Consider the following 27,244-nt stretch of genomic DNA (forward strand, 5'->3'; position numbering starts at 1 on the left):
CTCTCCCACCACACTCCACTGATTATAAATGGTCACAGGGTCAGCTTGGATTTTGCAGATGAGGAAACTGAGGCTCAATGATGGAATTTACACACCTGACCCCTCAGAATTTTCATTAGAAAGGAGATGAGCTCTGAAATCCAAGAATCCAGGAGACATGACAGTGTCACGGTGTTGCTGTGTGTATGTGTATATATAATTATGAAAAGGAAAAAATATATACATCCCAAATTTGCAAATTTCATTTTTAGAGAATGCAAATAAGTAAAAAAGCAAACAAAAATTACCACTATCCCACTTAGGAGGTAATGATAATGTTCTTTACATTTGGGGTTTTACATATATAAATATATATATATATATATATATATATATATATATATATATATATATACACACACACACACACATATATATACATATATAATATATATTGTATTATTATAATATATATACACTTATTTTGTACTCTGCTTTTTTTATTTAAAAATTTTGTCATGAGAATTATTTGCCCTATGTTGTTAAATATTCAACTATTACATTATTTTAATGCCCTGTAACCACAATTTGCCCATCCCCTGATGTTGGACACTTAGGTTGTTTCTGATTTGTCACTGTCACAACATCCTTAAGATCACATTGCAAAGGGCATGTGGAATGAAAGCATGGCTGGAGCTATTAGAAACGAGATCCAGCACAGTCCACCCTATGGCCACAATTAGTATTCCTCTGGCATGCAAACTGTATTCATTTCCTCCAAAGACCACTAATATTCCCATCTCATTATGGCATCAGGCTCAGCTTCAAGGTTCAAGATCTTGTCACCGAAATCCAAATGAGGATCTTTGGGTTCAGTTCCTTGGATATAGTTCCTCAGATGAAGAGGCCTATGAGCCAAAGAGACAATCTATCTGCTTCCACAAGCTCAGCAAATAGAACAAGAAAAGCAGCCTGACTGGGAGGCTCATGGTAACCACTGGGCCATAGCATTTCTGAAATCCAGTGTGCATGTTGCCACTTCTCCCTGCTCTGCAGGCAGAGGATGTGGATTGATTAGGATCCATTTCTGCTTCCTGGAATCATTCTCAGTAACTTTTAGCTCTGGTCTCTGACCTCTGGATTTTTCCTTCTGAGTAACTTTTTTCTTTTCCATTAGAAAATTTTATAGCTGAGTTTCTGTCTACACTTACTCCCTACTCATAGAAATTTGGGGGCCCAGAGGTTTTTTTTTTTTTTTTTTGCATTTTGAATTGTCTTTGTCTCTTTGGTTCAAGCTGGTGTCACTCCCATTAATGCAATTCTCTTTAAAACTGTGTTGTTTTTTATGAATCTTGTTGAGGTTCACACTACCAGACAAAAAACACCCTTACAGAGCTCTATGGGAAAGATGTTTCTCTACTTTGGGATGTAGTCAAGATCCTGCAGTACAACATTATTTGAAGTCCTTTTGTCTGGTGGTGGGGTCTGGGACATACCTCCTTATACTTTTCTGAGGCTTTAACAACGAATGTTACAGCCAAACCCTTTACTTGATCTTGACCTGAGGCTCTGTTTTAGTGGCAATATCCTAGATTTGATCTTTACCACAAGATTTTTTTTTTTTACTTTGAGACTCTTTGACTCCATAGAGAACCTGAGAAATAGAAATAATTTTATTTTTTAAACCTGCAAGTCCTAGGTTGAGAATATTTTCTCTAATTTCTGCTTGAATATTGACCATTTCCTTCTTTACATCATCATTTCCCCCATACTTTATCATAGGCAGCTGAAAAAAAAAGCCATTTGGTAATTTCAATATTATTCAGAAAATCTCCTTAATCAGATTCATAAGTGTATTCGGTATGCCTTTTATGTCTCATCTTGCTATAGATAAAAGTGTTGCCAAATGCTGTGCTATTACCTAGCACGGGTCTCCTTTACCCAAACCTCCAACAACAATTTTCTCACTGCCTTTCCAGCCTTTATTAACAGTCTCCTCCCTGCCCTTCAGCCTATGCTGTTTTCTAATCCCAAAGCTAGTGCCACATGTTTTAGGTTTTTGTTACACAGGACACAGCTTTTGGTATTAAGTTTTGTTTGGGTTACCTTTTGTTATGTTAAATCCACCCCAAATTTTATGTCTTAAAACAATAACACTTTATTACTTTCATGACTTTGTGGGTTTGTTGGTGGTGGTATTCCTGCTTCAAATGGTGTTAGTTGATGTTCTGGGAAAGCTAGGAGGTCCAAGATGACCTCACTCACATGGCTGACAATTGGTGTCAGATGCCATTTGGAGCTCATCTGGGAATGTGAGCTGGGGTCTTGGTTTTCTTGCATTTGTGCCTCCTCATGGACCATTTAGCTTCCTCACAGCATAGTGACCGAGTTCCAAAAAGCTGTGTTCCAAGAGATGAAGACGGAAGGTGATCTTTCAAAGCCTAAAGTTACACAGCTTTCTCCTACCCCATTGTATTGGTCCAAGCAGGTCATGGGGAAAACCCATATTTAAGCAAAGGGACCATGGACTCCACCTCTTTCTTCATGAGCGAGTGGTGAGCTCTCATTGCAGAAAAGCATGTGAAATGAGACCTTGCTCTGGCCATCTTTGGAAACAGCCCATCTCATTCATATAGCTCATACCATGTTCCAGGCTCTGTTCTAAGCCTTTCCATTGTAACAATAAGCTCTTTAATCCTCAAAACCTTTAGAGATAGATTAATTTTATAATCTTCATCATATGGATGGGGAAATAGAGGCACAGAAAGGATCATTAATAAGATGAAGCTTACAGAGGTAGTAAGTTGCAGAAATGGGGAATGAACTCAGGCAAATCTGGTTTCTGGGCAGGTGCCCTTAACCTCTGCAGCCTTTGTATTAGTCTGCTCAGGCTACTGTAACAAAATAACACAGACCGAGTGGCTTAGACAACAGAACTTATTTTCTTAAAATTCTAGAAGTTGGGCAGTCCAAGATTAAGGTGCCGGCAAATGTTTCTGGTGAGAGCTCTCTTTCTTGCTTGGAGATGGCCACTTTCTGTGTCCTCACGTGGTGGAGAGAGAGAGACAATTCTCTGGGGTCTCCTCTTACAAGTGCATTAATTCTATGGGATCAAAGCTCTATACTTATGACCTCATTTAACCTAAATTACCTCCATGAAGATCCTATCTCTAAATACAGTCACACTGGGGATTAGGGCTTGACCATAAGAATTCTGGGGATACACAATTCAGTCCATATACACTTCTGCCTATCCTGATAAAACAATATTTTATCCCTAAGTGGTCAGCCCTCCCAGAGGGTGTAAGAAACTATCCTTAAGGAGAACATACTTCTTATTACACTGTATTAATTTATTCATGTACTTATTCATCAAGCATTTGTTGAAAGTCTGTTACATGCTGGGCATTGTTGTGGACATTGATAATATAATGATGAATAAGTCAGAAATGATTCTTGCTTTCAAGCAACTTATAATACATATTAGGAAAATAGCTATTATGAATTTTAAATAATTATTACAGTTTTCCTGTACACTTCAAAGAAGCAATAAAATGCACAACTGTGCAAGCTTTAAATAATAGTGTGATTTGGGAATTTGTCCACGGTCCAAGAAATTGAAACACTTAACATTTAAAATAATGATTTAAAAGACTGTACAAATGTCATGCCCTTTCTCCCTCAGAAAATGCCTTTCTTACAAACATCGTAGTCTGCTACTTCCCCCGTCATGAGAGCAATCGGGTGTTTGTCTAGGATGAGCCTCCTTGACAGTTGGCAGGGGAAGTGGTGCCCATCCTCTTGGTCAAGGACAGGGTGTCCACTGGCCTGTGGCAGCAAATGAGAAACCCTGTTTTCATCCACTTCCTCTCATTACTTAAGTCTCCATTTCTTCCTGATTGTCCTTAGTACAAATTGCTTGTGATGGTGCTGACAAGTAGATTGAATTAAGTTTGAGGATACACAGAAGTCTTTCTTGAGGAAGTGATATTTAAGAAAAAGATTTTTAAAAATTTCATTTTTTGCTGGGCATCCATGCAAATCGCCAAGTCAGTCATCTCTGTTTGGTCCCCATTTTAGTAAATGTGGGTGAAGCAGAAATGATTATAGTATAGGCTGTGTTGTCAGAGGCTTGACTTGAATCCTCTCCCTGAACACAGTGAAAGCGTGATGTTAAATAAATTACTCAACCTCTCTGGGCTTGGTTTCATCTTCTGTAAAATAGGAAACCAAGTGATACCATTGAAAATCATTGTGAAGTTCAAGTAGGGTGATGCTGAACAAAATGCTTCACACAAAGACAGAGCTTGGTGTCTTGTTTGAGTTGGAAGGAAGGGAGGGTTTGTGTTGTTGTTTTTTTTTTAACATCTTTATTGGAGTATAATTGCTTTACAATGTTGTGTTAGTTTCTTCTGTATAACAAATTGAATCAGCTATATGTATACATATATGCCCATATCCCCACCCTCTTGCATCTCCCTTCCACCCTCCCTATCTCACTACTCTATGTGGTCACAAAGCACCGAGCTGATTTCCCTGTGTGATGCAGTTGATTCCCAGTAGCTATCTATTTTACATTTGGTAGTGTATATATGTCAATGCTACTCTCTCACTTCGACCCAGCGTACCCTCCACCCTCCCCGTATCCTCAAGTCCATTCTCTATATCTGAGTCTTTATTCCTGTCCTGCCCTTAGGTTCGTCAGAACAATTTTATGTTATTTCTTAGACTCCATATATATGTGTTAACGTACGATATTTGTTTTACTCTTTCTGACTTACTTCACTCTGTATGACAGATTCTAGGTCCATCCACCTCACTACAAATAACTTTATTTCATTTCTTTTTATGGCTGAGTAATATTCAGTTGTATAAATGTGCCACATTTTCTTTATCCATTCATCTGTCAATGGACAATTAGGTTGCTTCCATGTTCTGGGTATTGTAAATAGTGCTACAATGAACATTGTGGTACATGACTCTTTTGGTTTCTCAGGGTATGTGCCCAGTAGTGGGACTGCTGGGTCATATGGTAGTTCTATTTGTAGTTTTTTAAGGAACCTCCACAATGTTTTCCATAGTGGCTATGTCACTTTACATAACCACCAACAGTGCAAGAGGGTTCCCTTTTCTCAACACCCTCTCCAGTATTTATTGTTTGTAGATTTTTTGATGATGGCCATTCTGACTGTGTGAGGTGATACCTCATTGTAGTTTTGATTTGCATTTCTCTGATGATCAGTGATGTTGAGCATCCTTACATGTATTTATTGGTAATCTGTATATCTTCTTTGGAGAAATGTCTGTTTAGGTCTTCTGCCCATTTTTGGATTGGGTTGTTTGCTTTTTTTGATATTGAGCTGCATGAGCTGCTCGTATATTTTGGAGATTAATCCTTTGTCAGTTGCTAAATTTGCAAATATTTTCTCCCATTCTGAGGGTTGTCTTTTTGTCTTGTTTATGATTTCCTTTGCTGTGCAAAAGCTTTTAAGTTTCATTAGGTCCCATTTGTTAATTTTTGTTTTTATTTCCATTTCTCTAGGAGGTGGGTCAAAAAGGATCTTGCTGTATGTCATAGAGTGTTCTGCCTATGTTTTCCTCTAAGAGTTTGATAGTTTCTGGCCTTACATTTGGGTCTTTAATCCATTTTGAGCTTATTTTTGTGTAGGGTGTTAGGGAGTGTTCTAATTTCATTCTTTTACATGTAGCTGTCCAGTTTTCCCAATACCACTTATTGAAGAGGCTGTCTTTTCTCCACTGTACATTCTTGCCTCCCTTATCAAAGAAAAGGTGACCATATGTGTGTGGGTTTATCTCTAGGCTTTCTATCCTGTTCCATTGATCTATATTAATGTTTTTGTGCCAGTACCATACTGTCTTGATTACTGTAGTTTTGTAGTATAGTCTGAAGTCAGGGAACCTGATTCCTCCAGCTCCATTTTTCTTTCTCAACATTGCTTTTGTTTTCAGGGTATTTTGTGTTTCCATACAAATTGTGAATTTTTTTGTTCTAGTTCTGTGAAAAAAGCCAGTGGTAGCTTGATAGGGATTGCATTGAATCTGTAGATTACTTTGGGTAGTAGAGTCATTTTCAGAATGTTGATTCTTCCAATCCAAGAACATGGTATATCTCTCCATCTGTTTGTATCATCTTTAATTTCTTTCATCAGTGTCTTAGAGTTTTCTGCATACAAGGCTTTTGTCTCCTTAGGTAGGTTTATTCCTAGGTATTTTATTCTGTTTGTTGCAATGGCAAATGGGAGTGTTTCCTTAATTTCTCTTTCAGATTTTTCATCATTAGTGTATAGGAATACAAGAGATTTCTGTGCATTAATTTTGTATCCTGCTACTTTACTAAATTCATTGATTAGCTCTAGTAGTTTTCTGGTAGCATCATTAGGATTCTCTATGTATAGTATCATGTCATCTGCAAACAGTGACAGCTTAACTTCTTTTCCGATTTGGATTGCTTTTATTTCTTTTTCTTCTCTGATTGCCATGGATAAAACTTCCAAAACTATGTTGAACAATAGTGGTGAGAGTGGACAACCTTGTCTTGTTCCTGGTCTTAGAGGAAATGGTTTCAGTTTTTCACCATTGAGAACGATGTTGGCTGTGGGTTCATCATATGTGGCCTTTATTATGTTGAGATAAGTTCCCTCTGTTCCTACTTTCTGGAGGGTTTTTATCATAAATGGGTGTTGATTTTTGTCGAAAGTTTTTCTGCATCTATTGAGATGATCATACGGTTTTTCTCCTTCAATTTGTTAATATGGTTTATCACATTGATTGATTTGTGTCTATTGAAGAATCCTTGCATTCCTGGTATAAACCCCACTTGATAATGGTGTATGATCCTTTTAATGTGCTGTTGGATTCTGTTTGCTAGTATTTTGTTGAGGATTTTGCATCTATGTTCATCAGTGATATTGGCCTGTAGTTTTATTTTTTGGGGACATCTTTTTCTGGATTTGGTATCAGAGTGATGGTGGCCTCATAGAATTAGTTTGGGATTGTTCCTCCCTCTGCTATATTTTGGAAGAGTTTGAGAAGGATAGGTGTTAGCTCTTCTCTAAATGTTTGATAGAATTCACCTGTGAAGACATCTGGTCCTGGGCTTTTGTTTGTTGGAAGATTTTTATTCATGATTTAAATTTCAGTGCTTGTGATTGGGCTGTTTATATTTTCTATTTCTTCCGGGTTCAGTCTCGGAAGGTTGTGCTTTTCTTAGAATTTGTCCATTTCTTTCAGGTTGTCCATTTTATTGGCATAAAGTTGATTGTAGTACTCTCTCATGATACTTTGTATTTCTTCAGTGTCAGTTGTTACTTCTCTTTTTTCATTTCTAATTCTGTTGATTTGAGTCTTTTCACTCTTTTTCTTGATGAGTCTGGCTAATGATTTATCAATTTTGTGTATCTTCTCAAAGAACAAGCTTTTAGTTTTATTGATCTTTGCTATTGTTTCTTTCATTTCTTTTTCATTTATTTCTGATCTGATCTTTATGATTTCTTTCCTTCTGCTAACTTTGGGTTTTTTTTGTTCTTCTTTCTCTATTTGCTTTAGGTGTAAGGTTATGTTGTTCCTTTGAGATGTTTCTTGTTTCTTGAGGTAGGATTGTATTGCTATAAACTTCCCTCTTAGAACTGCTTTTGCTGCATCCCATAGGTTTTAAGTCATTGTGTTTTTATTTTCATTTGTTTCTAGGTATTTTTTTATTTCCTCTTTGATTTCTTCAGTGATCTCTTGGTTTTTTAGTAGTGTATTGTTTGGTCTCCATGTGTTTGTATTTTTTACAGACTTTTTTCCTGTAATTGATATCTAGTCTCATAGCATTGTGGTTGGAAAAGATACTTGATATGATTTTAATTTTCTTAAATCTACCAAGGCTTGATTTGTGACCCAAGAGATGATCTATCCTGGAGAATGTTCCATGAGCACTTGTGAAGAAAGTGTATTCTGGTTTGTTTGGATGGAATGTCCTATAAATATTAATTAAGTCCATCTTGTTTAATGTATCATTTAAAGCTTCTGTCTTATTTATTTTCATTTTGGATGATCTGTCCATTGGTGAAAGTGGGGTGGTAAAACCCTCTGCTATTAATGTGTTACTGCTGATTTCCCCTTTTATGGCTGTTAGCATTTGCTTTATGTATTGAGGTGCTCCTATGTTGGGTGAATAAATATTTACAATTTTTATATCTTCTTCTTGGATTGATCCCTTGATCATTATGTAGTGTCCTTCTTTGTCTCTTGTAATAGTCTTTATTTTAAAGTCTATTTTGTCTGATATGAGACTTGCTACTCCAGCTTTCTTTTGATTTCCATTTTCATGGAATATCTTTTTCTATCCCCTCACTTTCAGTCTGTATGTATCCCTAGGTCTGAAGTGGGTCTCTTGTAGACAGCATATATACAGGTCTTGTTTTTGTATCCATTCAGCCAGTTTATGTCTTTTGGTTGGAGCATTTAATCCATTTACATTTAAGGTAATTATCAATATGTATGTTCCTATTACCATTTTCTTAATTGTTTTGGGTTTGTTTTTGCATGTCTTTTCCTTCTCTTGTCTTTCCTGCCTAGAGATGTTCTTTTAGCATTTGTTGTAAAGCTCGTTTTGTGGTGCTGAATTCTCTTAGCTTTTGCTTGTCTGTAAAGGTTTTGATTTCTCCATCAAATCTGAATGAGATCCTTGCTGGGTAGAGTAATCTTGGTTGTAGGTTTTTCCCTTTCATCACTTTAAAAATGTCCTGTTACTCCCTGATGGCTTGCACAGTTTCTGCTGAAAGATCAGCTGTTAACCTTATGGCGATTCCCTTGTGTGTTATTTGTTGTTTTTCCCTTGCTGCTTTTAATATTTTTCTTTGTATTTAATTTTTGATAGCTTGATTAATATGTGTCTTGATGTGTTTCTCCACGGATTTATCCTGTATGGGACTCTCTGCACTTCCTGGACTTGATTGACTATTTCCTTACCCATGTTAGGGAAGTTTTCAACTATAATCTCTTCCAATATCTTCTAAAACCTTTCTTTTTCTCTTCTTCTTCTGGGACCCCTGTAATTTGAATGTTGTTGTGTTTAATGTTGTCCCAGAAGTCTCTGAGACTGTCCTCGATTCTTTTCATTATTTTTTCTTTATTCTGCTCTGTGATAGTTATTTCCACTATTTTATCTTCCAGGTCACTTATCCATTCTTCTGCCTCAGTTATTCTGCTATTGATTCTTTCTAGAGAATTTTTAATTTCATTTATTGTGTTGTTCATCATTGTTTATTTGCGCTTTAGTTCTTCTAGTTCCTTGTTAAATGTTTCTTGTATTTTCTCCATTCTATTTCCAAGATTTTGGATCATGTTTACTATCATTACTCTGAATTTTTTTCAGGTAGATTGCCTATTTCCTCTTCATTTGTTTGGTCTGGTGGGTGCTTACCTTGCTCTTTCATCTGCTGCATATTTTTCCGTCTTCTCATTTTGTTTAACTTACTGTGTTTGCATTCTCCTTTTTGCAGCCTGCAGGTTCGTAGTTCCCATTGTTTTTGGCGTCTGCCCCCAGTGGGTGAGGTTGGTTCAGTGGCTTGTGTAGGCTTCCTGATTACGGGACTGGTGCCTATGTTCTGGTGGGTTGGCCTGGATCTTTTTTTCTTGTGGGAAGGACCACATCTGGTGATGTGTTTGGGGGTGTCTGTAAACTTAGTATGATTTTCGGCAGCCTCTCTGCTAATGGGTGGAGTTGTGTTCCTGTTTTGCTAGTTGTTTGACATGTGGCACCCATTGCTGGAGCCTGCTGGCCATTGGGTAGAGCTGGGTCTTAGCGTTGAGATGGAGATCTCTGGGAGACGTCTTGCCAATTGATATTACTTGGGACCGGGAGGTGTCCAGTGGTCCAATGTCCTGAACTCACCTCTCCCACTTCAGAGGCTCAGGCCTGACACCAGGCCATAGCACCAAGACCCTGTCAGCCACATGGCTTAGAAGAAAAGAAAGAAAAAAAAATTTTTTTTAATTAAAAAAGTAATTATTAAATAAATAAAATGATAATAAAAAATTTTTTTAAAAAGCGAGCAACCAAACCAGTAAACAAATCCACCAATGATAACAAACACTAAAAACTACTATGATAAACATAAAAAATCAGAAAGAAATCAGTTGCAGACAGCAAACCCCAATTTACAGTTGCACCCAAAGTCCACCACCTCAGTTTTTGGATGATTTGTTGTATTTTCAGGTATTCCACAGATACAGGGTACATCAAGTTGATTGTGGAGCTTTAATCCGCTGCTCCTGAGGCTGCTGGGAGAGATTTCCCTTTCTCTTCTTCATTCGCACAGCTCCTGGGGTTCAGATTTGGATTTGGCCCTGCCTCTGTGTGTAGGTCGCCTGAGGGCGTCTGTTCCCCACCAAGAGAGGACAGGGTTAACGGAGCAGCTGATTAGGGGGCTCTGGCTCACTCAGGCTGTGGGGAGGGAGGGGTACGGAATGCAGGGCGAGGCTGCAGCTGCAGAGGCTGGCGTGACATTGCAACAGCCTGAGGCGCGCCATGTGTTCTCCCGGGGAAGTTGTCTCTGGATCACGGGACCCTGGCAGTGGCGGGAGGCACAGGCTCTCGGGAGGGGAGGTGTGGAGAGTGACCTGTGCTCGCACACAAGATTCTTGATGACAGCGGCAGCAGCATTAGCCTTTCATGCCCGTCTCTGGGATCTGAGCTGATAGCCGCGACTCACGCCTGTCTCTGGAGCTCATTTAGGCGGTGCTCTGCCTTCTGTGGGCAGACAGGGAAGGAATCCCCTCTCCTCGTGCACCCTGAAACAATGGTCTCTTGCTTCATAGGCAGGTCCAGAGTTATTCCCGGACTCCGTCCCAGCTAGCCGTGGTGCACTAGCCCTCTTCAGGCTGTGTTCACGCCGCCAACCCCAGGCCTCTCCCTGGGATCCGACCAAAGCCCGAGTCTCAGCTCCCAGCCCCCGCCCGCCCCAGCATGGGAGCAGACAAACCTCTTGGGCTCGTGAGTGCTGGTCGGCACCAATCCTCTGTGCAGGAATCTCTCCACTTTGCCCTCTGCACCTCTCCTCTGCACTCTCCTCTATGGCTCTGAAGCTTCCCTGCCCCCGCCCACCCCCATCTCTGCCAGTGAAGGGACTTCCTAGTGTGTGGAAACCTTTCCTCCTTCACAGCTCCCTCCCGCTGGTGCAGGTCCCATCACTATTCTTTTGTCTCTGTTTTTTCTTTTTTCTTTTGCCCTACCCAGGTACATGGGGATTTTTATGCCTTTTGGGAGGTTTGAGATCTTCCGTCAGTGTTCAGTAGGAGTTGTTCCACATGTAGATGTATTTTTGATGTATCTGTGGGGAGGAAGGTGATCTACGCGTCTTACTCCTCCACCATCCCCCTCAAAGGGAGGGTTTTGAAGAGAGAAACAAACCTTTATTTATTTACTGTGATAGCCATTGTGCAGGAAAGTTTAACTCAGCAGACGTGATTTGCCCAAAGCCTGCACGTTCCAAAGATTTTCCTGTCATTGACCAGCTCCTGGAAGATGACCTGTGAATATCCTTGAAATATTCTCTCCAATAAGAGCATCTTTGTATATCTGAACTCTGGGTCATGCCAGGTTGTTTATGCTAACAATGTGATGTAGGAAAAATTATCATGTTTTTCATGCCTGGGACTTTGGAGCATGCTGTGTCAATTTGACATTGAGGTGGGGGCTGCTCCATCCTATGTGACCGACCCCTGATAAAAACTCTGGACACCATGGTTTGCGTGAGCTTCCTTGGTTGGCAATACTTCACACATGTTGTCATATGACATTGCTGAGAGCATTAAGCTCTCTCCTTATGGAGAACACAAATGGAAGGACTTTACCCTATGTGTCTATTTCTTTTGCTGATTTTAATATGTATCCTTTCACTGTCATAAGCCATAACTGTGAGTATAACAGATTTTCTGAGTTTTTCTAGAGAATCCTGAAAACTGAAGGCAGTCTTGGGGACTCCAACACAGGCATGGTGCTGGGTGCTTTATTTGTGATGTCTCATTTAATTTGATATTCCACTAAGAGATGAAATTGATATACTCAGAGACTGTCTTTGAAGGTGAAACAGCAGGGCAAGTTCACACCCCTAGTAAGTGTTCAGCCAGAATTTGAACCCAGGACTCCCTGGTCTCAGAGACGTGAGTGTTTTGGGGGCTGGTAATTTCCAAATGGACTAAATCCGTCTATGGGATAAGTGCCCTGTGTCCAGGCACTATGTACACAAGTGCCTCTGGCCTGATTGTGCTTTCTTTCTTTTAGAAGGAGGTACCAGCTATGAGAAGGGGGGGCAGAGAGAAGTGGATAGAATATCAGAAACAAGACAGCTTTCTTCCCCTCTATCACCACCCACTAAATTATCAATAAAGTCCTTCAGGGAACTAAAGGAGGGGCACCTAGGAAGCAGGACAGTGTAGCTAGAATCAAGAAATCAAAACACACTATGTCTCAAGAAATTTCTTGATATTTTTTATTGATATATTTATTTGGAGGAATAAAGCATATCCGTGTGCACTGGTATTGAAAGGTCTCCAAGATATAGTGTTAGGAGAGAAAAGCAGGTGAAGAAAGATGTATGGTACGTGCTATTTGTGTAAAACAAAGCAAATATACGTACATACCTATGCACATATTCTTAGTATCTTTTATATTTTATAGATGTGACATATACATTATCAATGTTACCTATGTATTTATATATCCATTGCCCTCTCTGCATTTACGTATCTATCACATATATGCTTGTGTGTATGTATATATATTTTGCAATATAGTAATATATATATATGTGTATATGTGTGTGTGTGTGTGTGTGTGTGTGTGTGTTGCTGACCCTTGAACAACACAGGTTTGAGCTTATACACAGATTCTTTTCACTCAATACATACTGTAGAACTATATGATCTGAAGTTGGTTGAATCCACGGATGCAGAATTTTGGGTAGGAGGGCTGACTGCAGTTATACTTGTATTTTCAACTGCACAGGGGAGTTGGAGCCCCTAACCACTACATTGTTCAAGGGTCAGCTGTATATTGTTTCTTGAAGGAGACAAAAGAACAGGGAGGAGAAAATTGCCTCTGGGAAGGGGAACTAAGAAATCAGAGATTGTATTAGTTTCCTACTGTTGTTTTAACAAATCATCACTCACTCAGTGGTTTAAAACAACACCCTTTATCTTACAGTTCTGGATGTCAGAAGTCCTCAAATGGGTGGTCAGGGCCACATCCCTTCTGGAAGCTCTAGGGCAGAACCTATTTCCTTGCCTTTTCCATCTTCTAGAGACTCTGCCATATTCCTTTGTTCATGGTCCTGCATCTCTCTACCTCTGTTTTTGTGGTCACATCTCTTTTCCTGACTCTGACTGTCACCCTCCTTCTTCCCTCTTAAAAGGACTGTTGTGATTACACTGGATCCATCTGGAGAATCCAGCACAATCTTCCCAACTCAAAATCCTGAGCTTAATCACATCAGGAGAGGTCCTTTTTTTTTTTTTTTTTTTTCCGCGGTAGATGGGCCTCTCACTGTTGTGGCCTCTCCCGTTGCAGGGCTCTGGACGCGCGGGCTCAGTGGCCATGGCTCACGGGCCCAGCTGCTCCGCGGCATGTGGAATCTTCCCAGACCGGGGCACGAACAGGCGTCCCCTGCATCGGCAGGCGGACTCTCAACCACTGCGCCACCAGGGAAGCCCAGGAGAGTTCCTTTTGCCAGGTAAGGTGACACATTCACAGGTTGCAGAGAGTAGGACATGAACATCTCTTGGGACCATTATTCTGCCACAGAAGGGTAGATGGGAAACTTCATTGTCATTGGATATAGCTGTACTTTTAAAATGCTTTCCATGCCTAGTATTATATTTTGTATTCAAAATTTAAACTTATCTTAATATCTGATAAGACAATTCCTGTATATGATTGTTTTAAATCAAAGATTATACAGGTTAAATTAAGTCTCCTTTCCGCCCCTGATGTGTCCCAGCTCCTCCTTGGAAGCAGCCATTTTGCTTAGTTCTTACGTATCATTTTGCTTTTTTGAAGAAGAAAAATGCGGAGAGTATGGAGGATGCAGCCCTGGTAGGAAAGGTGGGGAGAGGGCGGCTGTAAAGTCTTCCGATTGGATTGAGACCTCCTTCTGCTTCTCTCTGGGGACCTAAACCACCTTTTACACATCGAGCAAATAGATATTTTTCCTGACTGCACGCCAAGCCTCATGTTAGATCCTGTTGTACAAACCAGATTGTGCCCTCATGTAGCGTCAGACCTGGGGGTGAAGCTGGCAGGAACAACGCAGTAATGGCTAATTGAAGGACACGTGGCTTGAGCAGGTACAGTCCTTCTGTGTCTCAGCCTCCTGCCCCTCCCTGAGCAGCCGGGTGCTGGAGGAGGGATGGGAAGGAGAGATCAGCTTGGCTGACAGCCTCCGGAACATACCGTGCATCTTGCAGGAGGGCATACGCCTTTCTGCTGTGTATTTATGCCCAGGCTAGTGTTCCAAGAAAATCCTATGATCGACCGAAGCGTGATTTCCCTGGGAACCAGAGGGGCGTGAGGTCGTCAGCCCATCTGATATAGGGACCTCCCTGGACTGTTTTCTAAGCAGCCCACAGACATGAGGCAGGAAAACACAGATGATGCATAGCTCTCTGGCTTTCTCTCCCTTCCCCTGGGGAACCTGGGGCTAGGCTGATTCATCTTAGTATCTCCCATCAGGCCTGCTGGCTGAGGGTCTCTGAGGGAAGAAGGATTCCCCTAAGGCAGTGAATGCTGGCTGTCAAGGGCACTTACCCTTGGGCTGGTGCCTTGCACTGGGATTTTCAGAGGCTGACTTTTTCTTTTATCTGGCTGTAAAATTTGAACCTTTAAAAGCCCCAACTAGTTTAAACATAAGCCATGAGCCACAAAGGTCAGGAAATTTCAAACCCCAAAGAAAAAAATACAGGAAAGAGAAGGAAATGGAGAGACAGACTGAGGTGCTAACACCCAAGGGACACATGCCCCCAAGGAACAGCAAAAGAGCTGCCCCTTGGGAGATAAAAAAAGCTGCAGGTATACAGACAGATACACGCCTGGGAGGATTGGGCCTCATCCAAAAAAGATGTAGGCAAGAGTCAGAGACCCAGATACACAGAGGCTTGGCGATACTTATATCCTCGGGTGCTTTGAGAGACAGACAAACTGAGAGATGCAATTCTTCTCCAGGACGGTCCCGGATATGGTTGGGATTCTCTGCCACCATTTTTATTTCCAGTCTGCAGGTTCCCCTCTTCCTCATAGCAGGAAAGACCTTTCCAGAATGGGGAGACCCCAATCCACCTGCCACAATAATGAACCAAGCTTCCCCCTTGCAGACTCCAGCAGGAAGGCAGTTGAACTTTAACACAAAGACCTCAGTGTGTAGGAAGATAATCTGCACATGGGAAACAGAAGGCTGTGAATCAATTTCATGGGAAATTTGTCCTCCCCCCAGTCACTTAGAAAAGGGCAGTGACTCTGGAACTGTAATCACAGAAGCATAAATTAGCAAAGCAAATCCTCATTTGGTCAAATCCTTTTGTTTTAGAGCTGAGTCAAGTCCAGGAAGGCGAGGTTGTACCCCCCATGTCACATACCCAGGGTGAGAACTAGACATCCTTGGCCATGTTTTAGCGTCTCAGAAGGATGAGATTTTTCCTCCCCGTTGAAATAGTGTCTTACTCTGCTGTGGGGGTGGGCGGGGGGAAGCTGGATTCCAGCTCTCTCAAGCATTATGAAGTGAATTGGGAACTATAAATGGCACTTTTAAAGGTGATCATAATTACTTCCCTTGCTTTGATGGAGCACAAAGGGGGTTCCCCATCTCACACTCCCACAAGATCTTGGCACAAAAGGGATGAATATAGTACAACTTTGATTCCTGGCTGGCAGTTAAAAGCCCTCCTTTGGGGGTAGGATTTATTAAATATTGTAATCAGTTCAATGTCGACTTGAAACATTTGCTTTAATGGGCTTGTTAAATTTAGATTATGTTAAAAAGAAAAAGAGAGAGAGAGAGAGGGAGAGAGAGAGAAAGACATTTCCCCATCTCTGAACTCTTGGGCTGCCACATCATGATTGGGTATGTGTTAAAGAAATAGCTCCCAGCCGCGATAATTACCTCAATTGTGGGAGGAAGAGGATGACATTTCCAGATGATTCAAGAGGACATTTTGTTTTGTAAACACACTCTTTTGATCAAAGTCTGTCTTTACTTTGGAAAGAGCAACATAAACTCTTCTTTCCTTCTTTTCTTCTTTCCTTCCTTTATATCTTGAATAATATTTTAAATTGATTTTAATTATATGAGTAACATATTAATAGCTAATGTTTATTGATGGCTTACTATGTGCTAGGCACCTTTCTAAGTATTTTCAATAACACTTGAAATCTCCTTAATGCCCTATGAGGCAGATATTATTATGATCCTATGTTATAGATGAGGAAAATGGGGCACAGAGAGGTTAACCAATGTGCCTAAGGTCACACAGCTAGTAAGTGGCAAAGACAGGACTCAAATAGTCCAATTTAAATAAGATGATGCCCCTAGTTAACTGCTATTCTACATTGCACATATATTCATTCTCCCAGTAAGTTATTTTTTTTCATATTAAGGTAACGTCACCTTTGATCACCAACCCAATCACTGTCTCTTCTTCCCATACCCAAAGGTAGTGGTTACCTTCAGCTTGGGAAGTATCTGTTACATGTATACAAATAGAATACAATAAATAACAATAATAATACAACAAATAAATACAATAGAATCTCTCTGTGTCTTAAATCAATGTTATCATTCTGTATCATTCTCTTTTTGTGTGTGTGGGTTTTTTTTGTTATCATTCTTGAGATGATTTTTTTTTCATTCAAAAATATCGCATTTCATAGCTCTATACCACTTTATTCTATTTTATTTAACTATTCCCCTGCTAATGGATATTAGGTTGTTCCTACCTTTTCACTAAAGTAAGTAATGCTGCAGTACATATGCATGTGTGTCTCCAGGGCAGGTAGCAATAATGGAATCACTTAGAGCATTGCTGGTTTTAACAGATATTGCCAAATTACTTTCTTAACAGCAGTACTTGAAAGTCACTATTTCTTCATAGCCTCACCACCAGTTTTCATAATTAAATGTTTAAAAAGTGCTTGCCAATCTACGGGTAGAAATACGAGTGCTTCTCCCTAACCTGCCATAACAGTTAACCGACTTAACCTAGTTGCCTTTGTGCCTACAGTTTCACTTCCACCCAGCCAAGCCTACTAAAGGCCAAGTTTAGGGTTGTTTTTTTTTTGCTGTTGTTTTTTGTTTGTTTGTTTTGGTTCTCAGGAAAATGTAGAAAAAATGGGATATTAATTCTTGTTCTCCACATCGAAGCGTGGGAATCAGGAGACAAGCTGTAGCTGTTGAGATTTCCAGGATAGGGGACCCCTTTCCCCACGATGAAAACTACATGCTTGTTTAGAAAAAACCCAAAACCTTCCCCTCTGGTTTATTCATTCATTTCAATATCCAGTCCTTAATTCAACAAATAGTTAAGGAGAGATTTCTATATGAGGCACAGTACGGGGTGCTGGGGACACAAGGATGAGCCAGATGAATGCTGTCCCCATCCTCACAGAGCTTCATAACTCTGTGATTGTCCAGTTCACAGAGTCAAATGTCCATGTTGGTCTTCCCTACTTTATATTAACTATTGTCCACCTGCCTCCCAAGAACTTCACCTTGAATTCTAGACCATATGTTGGGATCCTGCTGCTTTGCAAAGCACTCTGTTCCCATCTCTGAGGTTAGGAGACTGCATTCCACCCCCACACCTGCTGTGAGAATTCTACAGGCTATGCGAGACTATTTGGGAAATCCTCAAGTCTGAATTAATTATTACTGTGCCAGGTCTGTTTAAATAAATCAGGATAAATGGGTCCTAAACCCTGAAATGAAATATCCATTCTTTCTATTAAGAGGCAATTCTTTGTTTAACCTTCTTATTGAGGAAATCCTGTCATTTTTGACAACAGGGCTGAATCTGGAGGACATTATGTTAAATGAAATAAGCCAGACACAGAAGGACAAATGCTATATGGTACCACTGAATACAATGAATCTAAAATAGTCAAACTCACAGAAGCAGAGAGTAAAGTGGTGGTTGCCAAAATCTGGGTGGAGGGGGAAATGGGGAGGCACTAGTCAAAGGAGACGAGTCTTCATGGACCTCCTGCTTTTCTGTATGTCATGAGAGCAAAGGGACTGACTTTATTCTGGACCATCTTTTCAAGGATGTTTGTAATCAGCCTTGGAAGGTAGAGTGTCTCCCTCTAGAGTGTAGAATAGGTTTGCTTTCAGCAGGCACGCTTACTGCTTGTTATAAAAGATTCAGCTTTCCTAAGCGCAGATTCCTTTCCTGTAATGCATCCTAGGCTTGTGCAGATGTCATCTTATTTTCGCTGCATCACCCTGTGGAAATCGGGGCTCAGGGAACCATTACGTATGCTGATACGCTGGCTATCGGTATTGCTGCAAGTGATAAACTTTCCTTCATCTCTGGCCCAGGAGTCTTTGTCTTTACCAACACCTATGAAACAAAAACAGGCTAATTTGTTAGCTTACAAATAGGGAAATATCTCAGACATGTCACATTTATTTACACATTTGTTTATCCATTCACTAAAATATTTATTGAGTATCTACTATGTGTCAGACGCTAAGGATACAGAGATGAACCAGATAATCAGGTCCCTGCTCTCATGGAACTTCACTCTAGGGAAGAAAAGGCATGTAAAATAGAAGACTTCGCAGATTATGAAATGTGCTAGGACCGGAATACACAAGGTGCAATACTGGACACTAACAGGAAAACTAGGATAGCGTGGTGAGATAAGTCTTGTCTGTAGTGCTGACCACAGAGGTGAGAAGTGAGAGATGAGATGGTGCCAATCATTCAAATACTCAAGGAAACCCAAGTAGAAAGGCATTGAGGTGGGACAGAGATGGGCGCCCTCCATGAACTGACAGGTGACCAGAGTGTCGGGAGTAAGGCAAGTGAGAAAAAGGCGTGATGTGAAGCCTGAGAAGTAGCAGGAGAAGTAGAAAATACAAGTCCTTGAGGTCACAGTATGGAGGTTATATTTTATTCCAAGTGAAAATGAAAATCATAGAAGAGTTCGAATAGCATGGAATAGGGAGGGGTTGGATCTGATTTACATCTTGTAACCATCCCTGAGTCAGCCAGGTAAAGAAAGGAGCAAAGAGTGCTTCCCCTGGGACATAGTGTCTGGACCCGACCACCGCCTTCTCTGGTCCTGGTCTTAATTTCCCTTCATCCCATCCTTCTGCCCTGTGAGCATGCTTCTGACAGATCGCCGCTCACCTATTTTTCATTCTCACTGCCCCTATGTTGCCGAGCAACGCACAATGCCTCTTGCCTCAGTGCACAGGGGACAATGGTTTTTCAGATGAGGGCTTGAGAGGGCAAAGAGTGAATCCAAAAGCAGAGATGTGGGCAACCCTTCAGAATGTGCCATTGTTCCGTTGGGAACAGAAAAGGATTTGCAACAGACAAAAAGAGAAAATTTACCTTTTGTCAGGGAGGGATCACAAAACCATCCATGAAAATACTAGCCCGAAGCATTAACATCAACATCACGGACATATTTTATGGAATAAGACAGTGGGACATACTGAAAACAGAGTGTGACACACTAAATGTGTATCAAGAAAAGAATGGTCTGCTAAATGGTGGCATATGCATGTGATTATGGGACATGATGCAACTAAATGAGAAGAACTTGCAAAGAAATGTGTTTAGTATGATCTATTTAAAGCAAACATTGATGATTTTCAAAGTAAGTATATTTTTAGGTGTTTGAATGTATACACTAATGGACTGGTGTGGAAGATTACCATTTCTTAAACTTTAAAAAAATTTTTTTTAAGTTTTTATACAATTTTAGAGGTTACTTTCCATTTACAGCTATTACAAAATATTGGCTATATTCCCCAGGTTGTACAATACATCCTTGAGCCTATCCTACACCCAATAGTTTGTACCTTCCACTCCCTCATCCCTTATTGGCATCACCCCCCAACCACTGGTAACCACTATTTTGTTCTCTATATCTGTGAGTCTGCTTCTTTTATGCTACATGCACTAGTTTGTTGTATTTTTTAGATTCCACATAAAGCGATATCATACAGTATGTAGGAAGATTACCTTCTGAAGTATTGTTGGGAAGATGGTTCTCAACACTGGCTGAATGTTAGGAATAACAGGGGAAATTTTCCCCCAGAGCAACTATGAACTTTAATACTGGGAAATTACATATTTTAAGTAAACTTTGACTTAATTTTGGAATAATTTTAGATTGTACAGAAAGTTTTCTGCAAAGATAGTACAGATTATCCTGCATCTCCTTCACACAGTTTCCCCTATTGTTAATATCTTGGATAACAATGGTACATTTGTCAAAACTAAAGAATCAAATTAGAGTATTACTCTTAACTAACTCTAGACTTTATTTTTTTTCCACTAATGTCCTTTGGCTGTTCCAGGACCCAATTCAGGATACCACGTTGCTTTAGTCATCATATCTTAGTCTCCTCTGGTCTATGTTAGTTTCTCAGTCTCTCCTTATTTTTCCTGACCTTGACAGTTTTGAAGAGTCCTGGTCAGGTATTTTATTGGATGTCCCTCAATTGGGGTTTGTTTGATGTTTTTCTATGATTAGAAGGAGGCTATGGACTTTGGGGAATATTGCCAGAGGTGATGTGCCCTTCTCACCATACGCCACCAACAGTCACTGGTGATGTTAACCTTGATCGCTGGGTTAAGATGCTGTCTGCCAGGGCTCTCCACTCTTAAGTTACTACTTTTCCCCTTCTATACTCTATTTCTTGGAAGTGAGTCACTAAGTCCACCCCACATTTGATGGGGAGAGGTTTAAGTTCCACCTTCTGGATCAGGGGAAAAAACATATATATATTCAGAATTATTCTGTGAGGATGATTTGTCTCTTCTATTTTTTCTTTTTTAGCTGATAACTTACTAGTTTTTTAACATATTTACTGGAGTATAATTGCTTTACAGTGGTGTGCTAGTTTCTGCTGTATTAACAAAGTGAATCAGCTATACATATATGTACATCCCCATATCTCCTCCCTCTTGGTATCCCTCCCACCCTCCCTATCCCACCCCTCTAGGTGGTCACAAAGCACCAAGCTGATTTCCTTGTGTGATGCAGCTGCTTCCCACTAGCTATCTATTTTACATTTGGTAGTGTATATATGTAAATACTTCTCTCTCACTTTGACCCAGCTTACCCTCCACGCTCCACGTATCCTCAAGTCCATTCTCTACATCTGAGTCTTTATTCCTGTCCTGTCCTTAGGTTCGTCAGAACATTTTTTTTTTTTAGATTCCATATATATGTGTTAGCATAGGATATTTGTTTTACTCTTTCTGACTTCACTCTTTATGACAGATTCTAGGTCCATCCACCTCACTACAAATAACTTTATTTCATTTCTTTTTAAGGCTGAGTAATATTCAATTGAATATATGTGCCACATCTTCTTTATCCATTCATCTGTAGATGGACAGTTAGGTTGCTTCCATGTCTTGGGTATTGTAAATAGTGCTACAATGAACATTGTGGTACATGACTCTTTTTGAATTATGGTTTTCTCAGGGTATGTGCCCAGTAGTGGGACTGCTGGGTCATATGGTGGTTCTGTTTTTAGTTTTTTAAGGAACCTCCACAATGTTTTCCATAGTGGCTATGTCAATTTACATACCCACCAACAGTGCAAGAGGGTTCCCTTTTCTCCACACCCTCTCCAGCATTTATTGTTTGTAGATTTTTTGATGATGGCCATTCTGACTGGTGTGAGGTGATACCTCATTGTAGTTTTGATTTGCATTTCTCTAATGATCAGTGATGTTGAGCTTCCTTACATGTGTTTATTGGCAATCTGTATATCTTCTTTGGAGAAATGTCTATTTAGGTCTTCTGCCCATTTTTGAATTGGGTTGTTTGTTTTTTTTGATATTGAGCTGCATGAGCTGCTTGTATATTTTGGAAATTAATCCTTTGTCAGCTGCTTCATTTGCAAATATTTTCTCCCATTCAGAGCGTTGTCTTTTGGTCTTGTTTATGGTTTCCTTTGCTGTGCAAAAGCTTTTAAGTTTCATTAGGTCCCATTTGTTAATTTTTGTTTTTATTTCCATTTCTCTAGGAGGTGGGTCAAAAAGGATCTTGCTGTGATTTATGTCATGGAATGTTCTGTCTATGTTACCTCTAAGAGTTTTATAGTGTCTGGCTTTACATTTAGGTCTTCAATCCATTTTGAGTTTATTTTTCTGTATGGTGTCAGGGAGTGCTCTAATTTCATTCTTTTACATGTAGCTGTCCAGTTTTCCCAGCACCACTTATTGAAGAGACTGTCTTTTCTCCACGGTATATTCTTGCCTCCTTTATCAAAGATAAGTTGCCCATATGTGCATGGGTTTATCTCTGGGCTTTCTATCCTGTTCCATTGATCTATATTTCTGGTTTTGTGCCAGTACCATACTGTCTTGATTACTGTAGTTTTGTAGTATAGTCTGAAGTCAGGGAACCTGACTCCTCCAGCTCCGTTTTTCTTTCTCAAGACTGCTTTTTTTTTCAGGGTCTTTTGTGTTTCCATACAAATTGTGAATTTTTGTGTTCTAGGTCTGTGAAAAATGCCAGTGGTAGTTTGATAGGGATTGCATTTAATCTGTAGATTGCTTTGGGTAGTATAGTCATTTTCAGAATGTTGGTTCTTCCAATCCAAGAATATGGTATATCTCTCCATCTGTTTTTATTATCTTTAATTTCTTTCATCAGTGTCTTAGAGTTTTCTGTATAGAGGTCTTTTGTCTCCTTTGGTAGGTTTATTCCTAGGTATTTTGTTCTGTTTGCTGCAATGGCAAATGGGAGTGTTTCCTTAATTTCTCTTTCAGATTTTTCATCATTAGTGTATAGGAATGCAAGAGATTTCTGTGCATCAATTTTGTATCCTGCTAGTTTACCAAATTCATTGATTAGCTCTAGTAGTTTTTTGGTAGCATCTTTAGGATGACAGTGACAGTTTTACTTCTTCTTTTCCAATTCGGATTCCTTTTATTTCTTTTCTGATTGCTGGCTAAAACTTCCAAAACTGTGCTGAATAATAGTGTGAGAGTGGGCAACCTTGTCTTGTTCCTGATCTTAGAGGAAATGGTTTCACTTTTTCACCACTGAGAATGATGTTGGCTGTTGGTTTGTCATTTATGGCCTTTATTATGTTGAGGTAAGTCCCCTCTATGCCTACTTTCCAGAGGCTTTTTATCATAAATGGGTGTTGAGTTTTGCCAAAAGCTTATTCTGCATCTATTGAGATGATCGTATGGTTTTTCTCTTTCAATTTGTTAATATGGTTTATCACATTGATTGATCTTGTGGCATCTTATGGTAGTTATCTTGTGGTAGTTATTTCCAATATTTTATCTTCCAGGTCACTTATCCATTCTTCTGCCTCAGTTACTCTGCTATTGATTCCTTCTAGAGAATTTTTAGTTTCATTTATTGTGTTGTTCATCATTGTTTTTTGTTCTTTAGTTCTTCTAGGTCCTTGTTAAACGTTTCTTGTATTTTCTCCATTTTATTCCCAAAATTTTGGATCATCTGTAGTATCATTACTCTGAATTCTTTTTCAGGTAGACTGCCTATTTCCTCTTCATTTGTTTGGTCTGGTGGGTTTTTACCTTGCTCCTTCATCTGCTATGTATTTCTCTATCTTCTCATTTTGCTTAACTTACTGTGTTTGGGTTCTCCTTTTTGCAGGCTGCCAGTTTGTAGTTCCCGTTGTTTTTGGTGTCTGCTCCCAGTGGGTAAGATTGGCTCAGTGGGTTGTGTAGGCTCCCTGGTGGAGGGGACTGGTGCCTGTGTTCTGGTGGATGAGTCTGGATCTTGTCTTTCTGGTGGGCAGGACCACGTCTAGTGGTGTGTTTTGGGGTTCCTGTGAACTTATTATGATTTTAAGCAGCTTCTCTACTAATGGGTGGGTTTGTGTTCTTGCCTTGCTAGTTGTTTGGTATAGGGTGCCCAGCACTGTAGCTTGCTGGTCATTGAGTGGAGCTGGGTCTTGGCGTTGAGATGGAGATCTCTGGGAGAGCTTTCACCGTTTGATATTACTTGGGGCCAGGAGGTCTCTGGTGGACCAGTGTCCTGAACTCGGCTCTCCCATCTCAGAGCCTCAGGCCTGACACCCGTCCAGAGCACCAAGACCCTGTCAGCCACACAGCTCAGAAGAAAAGGGAGAAAAAGAAAGAAGAAAGAAAGAAAAATAAAATAAAATAAAGATATTAAAATAGAAAAAAATCATTAAAAATAAAAAAGTATTAAAAAAAGAAAGAGGGAAAGAAAGAAGAGAACAACCAAACTAAAACCCAATCCCACCAATGAGTGCTAAAAACTATACTAAAAAAAAAAAAAAAAAAGGACAGTCAGAACCCTAGGAAAAATGGCAAAAGCAAAGCTATACAGACAAAATCATACAAAGAAGCAGACACATACACACTCACAAAAAGAGAAAAAGGAAAAAAAATATATATGTAAAAAAAATTAAAAAAAGGAAGAGAGCAACCAGTTTAGAAGGAAGTACTGTTCTTCTACGAACACTTTATGAGTCTCTTTCCTCATTAGGTGTGCACAGTGATAAGGTCAACTAGAGCAGCCTAATAGGCAAGGGAAACTCTTGGCTTTCAAATTAGATTGTCAATAGGCATGTCTGATAGGGCTGCATTTCTGACCTAGTCAGCTGCCAGCGGTCTCTCCACTGAGCTCCCTCAAGGCATCAGAACAAAGCTATATTTCACGATCCAGCAGCTTAAATCAGCTCCAATATCAAGGAGCATAGGCCTGAAGAAAAAATAATGTTGGAGGAAGCTTGCATATGCAGAGAAGAACCTCTGTGATGGCAGCAAGTGTGTTTGCACAATATCTGCTCCTTGCCTGAAACCAGCCTCTGTGGCCATGCCAGAGTGACATTCATGGGAACAAGTGCATCTGAAATCAAATTAAATCTTCAGGTCACTCAGCATTCAGTTATTTTACTGGAGAACTCCCATTGGAGAACTTTTGCCAAAAGCATGGCAGAAAACAGAACATGAGCTTATCAGTGTGTACCTTGGTCATGATTCAGCCTTGGTTAAATATGATTATCCATCTTGAAGATGCTCTGAATTCAGCTATATTTGGTAAAAGTGAAGAAGGGGGCATGTCAAATATTTCTGTATTAGTAAGGATCCTATCAGGTGCAATTTACTGAAAACCTAAACAAACTGGATTAAATACAGGCAGAATTTTATGGGTTCATAAAAAAAAAAAGAAGAAGTCTAGGGTCATTAGGCTTCAGGAATTGTTGGATCAGCATTCTTCTCCAATTCTGTCATCCTCCAGCCTTGCCCTCTCAACTTTGTCCTCATGGTAGCCAAATAGCTGAAGCAGGTCTGGAATTCATATCAGATCCTGAGAAAGCTCCTCTTTCCCAACCATAAGAAGTTCTGAGCTTTACTCTGATCGCTAGAACTTAGTTTCCTTGCCTAACACTAAAGCAATCATGTCCAAAGGGAACGACATTAGGCTGATTAACCTGAGTAGAGTCAATTCCACCCAAACAACATAGCTACTTCTCAAGAAGATAAATGGATAATGGGGAGGAACTCCACATTTCCTGTGTAGTTACTTTCTCTCCAGGCCTTCATAGATTTTTTTTAATTAGGGAGAACTTCAGTAGGTACAAACTAGATTCCCAAAGTAATTTAATGTTGGCTTTGCCAGTACATAGAATCTCTTCTCAAAGTGAGGCACATGGAAATCCAGATAAATTTCTGAGGATTATCTCAGGGTGGCATAAATCTATTTTAAAGGGTAGGAGGTTTGATCTACTGGTCGTTGGATGCCTTGTGACAGAGTTGAGGAGAGTGAGATCGAGAGAGAGAGAGAGAGAGAGAGAGAGAGAGAGAGAGAGAGAGAGAGAGAAAATGAAGTATGTCTAAAATTGGAGGCAGAGACCCCTTGGATTTCTTTATTCACTGAGTCTATTAGCTCCTGGCTCACAATCTTTCTTCCTACCCCAATTCTTCTTCTCATTCTTGGTGGCCAAAAAATTCATATGACTAAGTCACTTGGTTCTTTGACCTACTCTCCTCCAACCACCTTTTGTTCTATTCCACCTCTATCACCCACTCCAGTGTTCATACCCTGAACTTTGTACTACCAGTAATGCTATCCTTTCTGCACATCTAAAATATATTTAAAAGAACTCAGTCTTAAACCATCACTCAATATTCCTGCTCATCTATGGCAGAATCTTCAACACAACAATTCTTCCTTGTTCACAATCCTCTGGTTCATTACCCCTATTATCTTTCCACTGTTCATCAATCTTCTATCTTTGCTTGTCTCCTTATCCAGCTTAGATTTCATGACTCACTTTTATAATTACTCCCTTGAAAACAGTGAAACTCCCTTCTCTCTCTCTCTCTCTCTCTCTCTCTCTCCTTTCATCTCATTAAGATGGCTAAACTCCTCTAACTAGCTAAACATCACTGAGGAAAAAAATCAAACAGGCAGAGCAACCAGTTCCACTTAAAATTCATGACCACACACCTCACATGGATGCTCTACCACCCTACAGTGCTTCTTGAGTAAGACTACTTCCTATCCTCAAGAGGACTGTTTCATCATTTCTCTTCTCTCTTCAGATGCTTCATTCTCATTCCCCATGCAGCCTGTTCTATTCTCTCACAATGATATGACTTCATATGTTTTGGGAAAATAAAAGTTAATGGAGGAAATTGTTCACTACCTCACCACTAATCTACTCATACCTGCTTACTCTTCTTAGACTTTCCTCCTGTTAAGTTGGAGGAAACAGGGCTGAATGGAGGAATGGGGAGTTAAAGTTTAATGGATATAGAATTTCAGCTTGGGATAATAAAAAAATTTCTGGAGATGGATAGTGGTAATGGTTACACAACAATGTGAGTGTATTTAATACACTGAACTGTATACTTTAAAATGGTTAAAATGGTAAATTTTATGCTGTATATGTTTTACTATAATAAAAATATTTGTTAATTACAAAGAGTCAGGATGTCAAGAACTGGAGCAAAAAGTAACAGAAAACAGACTTCTGGCAGTCTCTTGGGACTAGGAAAATGA

This window comes from Lagenorhynchus albirostris, chromosome 15 (genome assembly GCF_949774975.1).
Source record: "Lagenorhynchus albirostris chromosome 15, mLagAlb1.1, whole genome shotgun sequence".
In the NCBI taxonomy this organism is placed as follows: Eukaryota; Metazoa; Chordata; class Mammalia; order Artiodactyla; family Delphinidae; genus Lagenorhynchus; species Lagenorhynchus albirostris.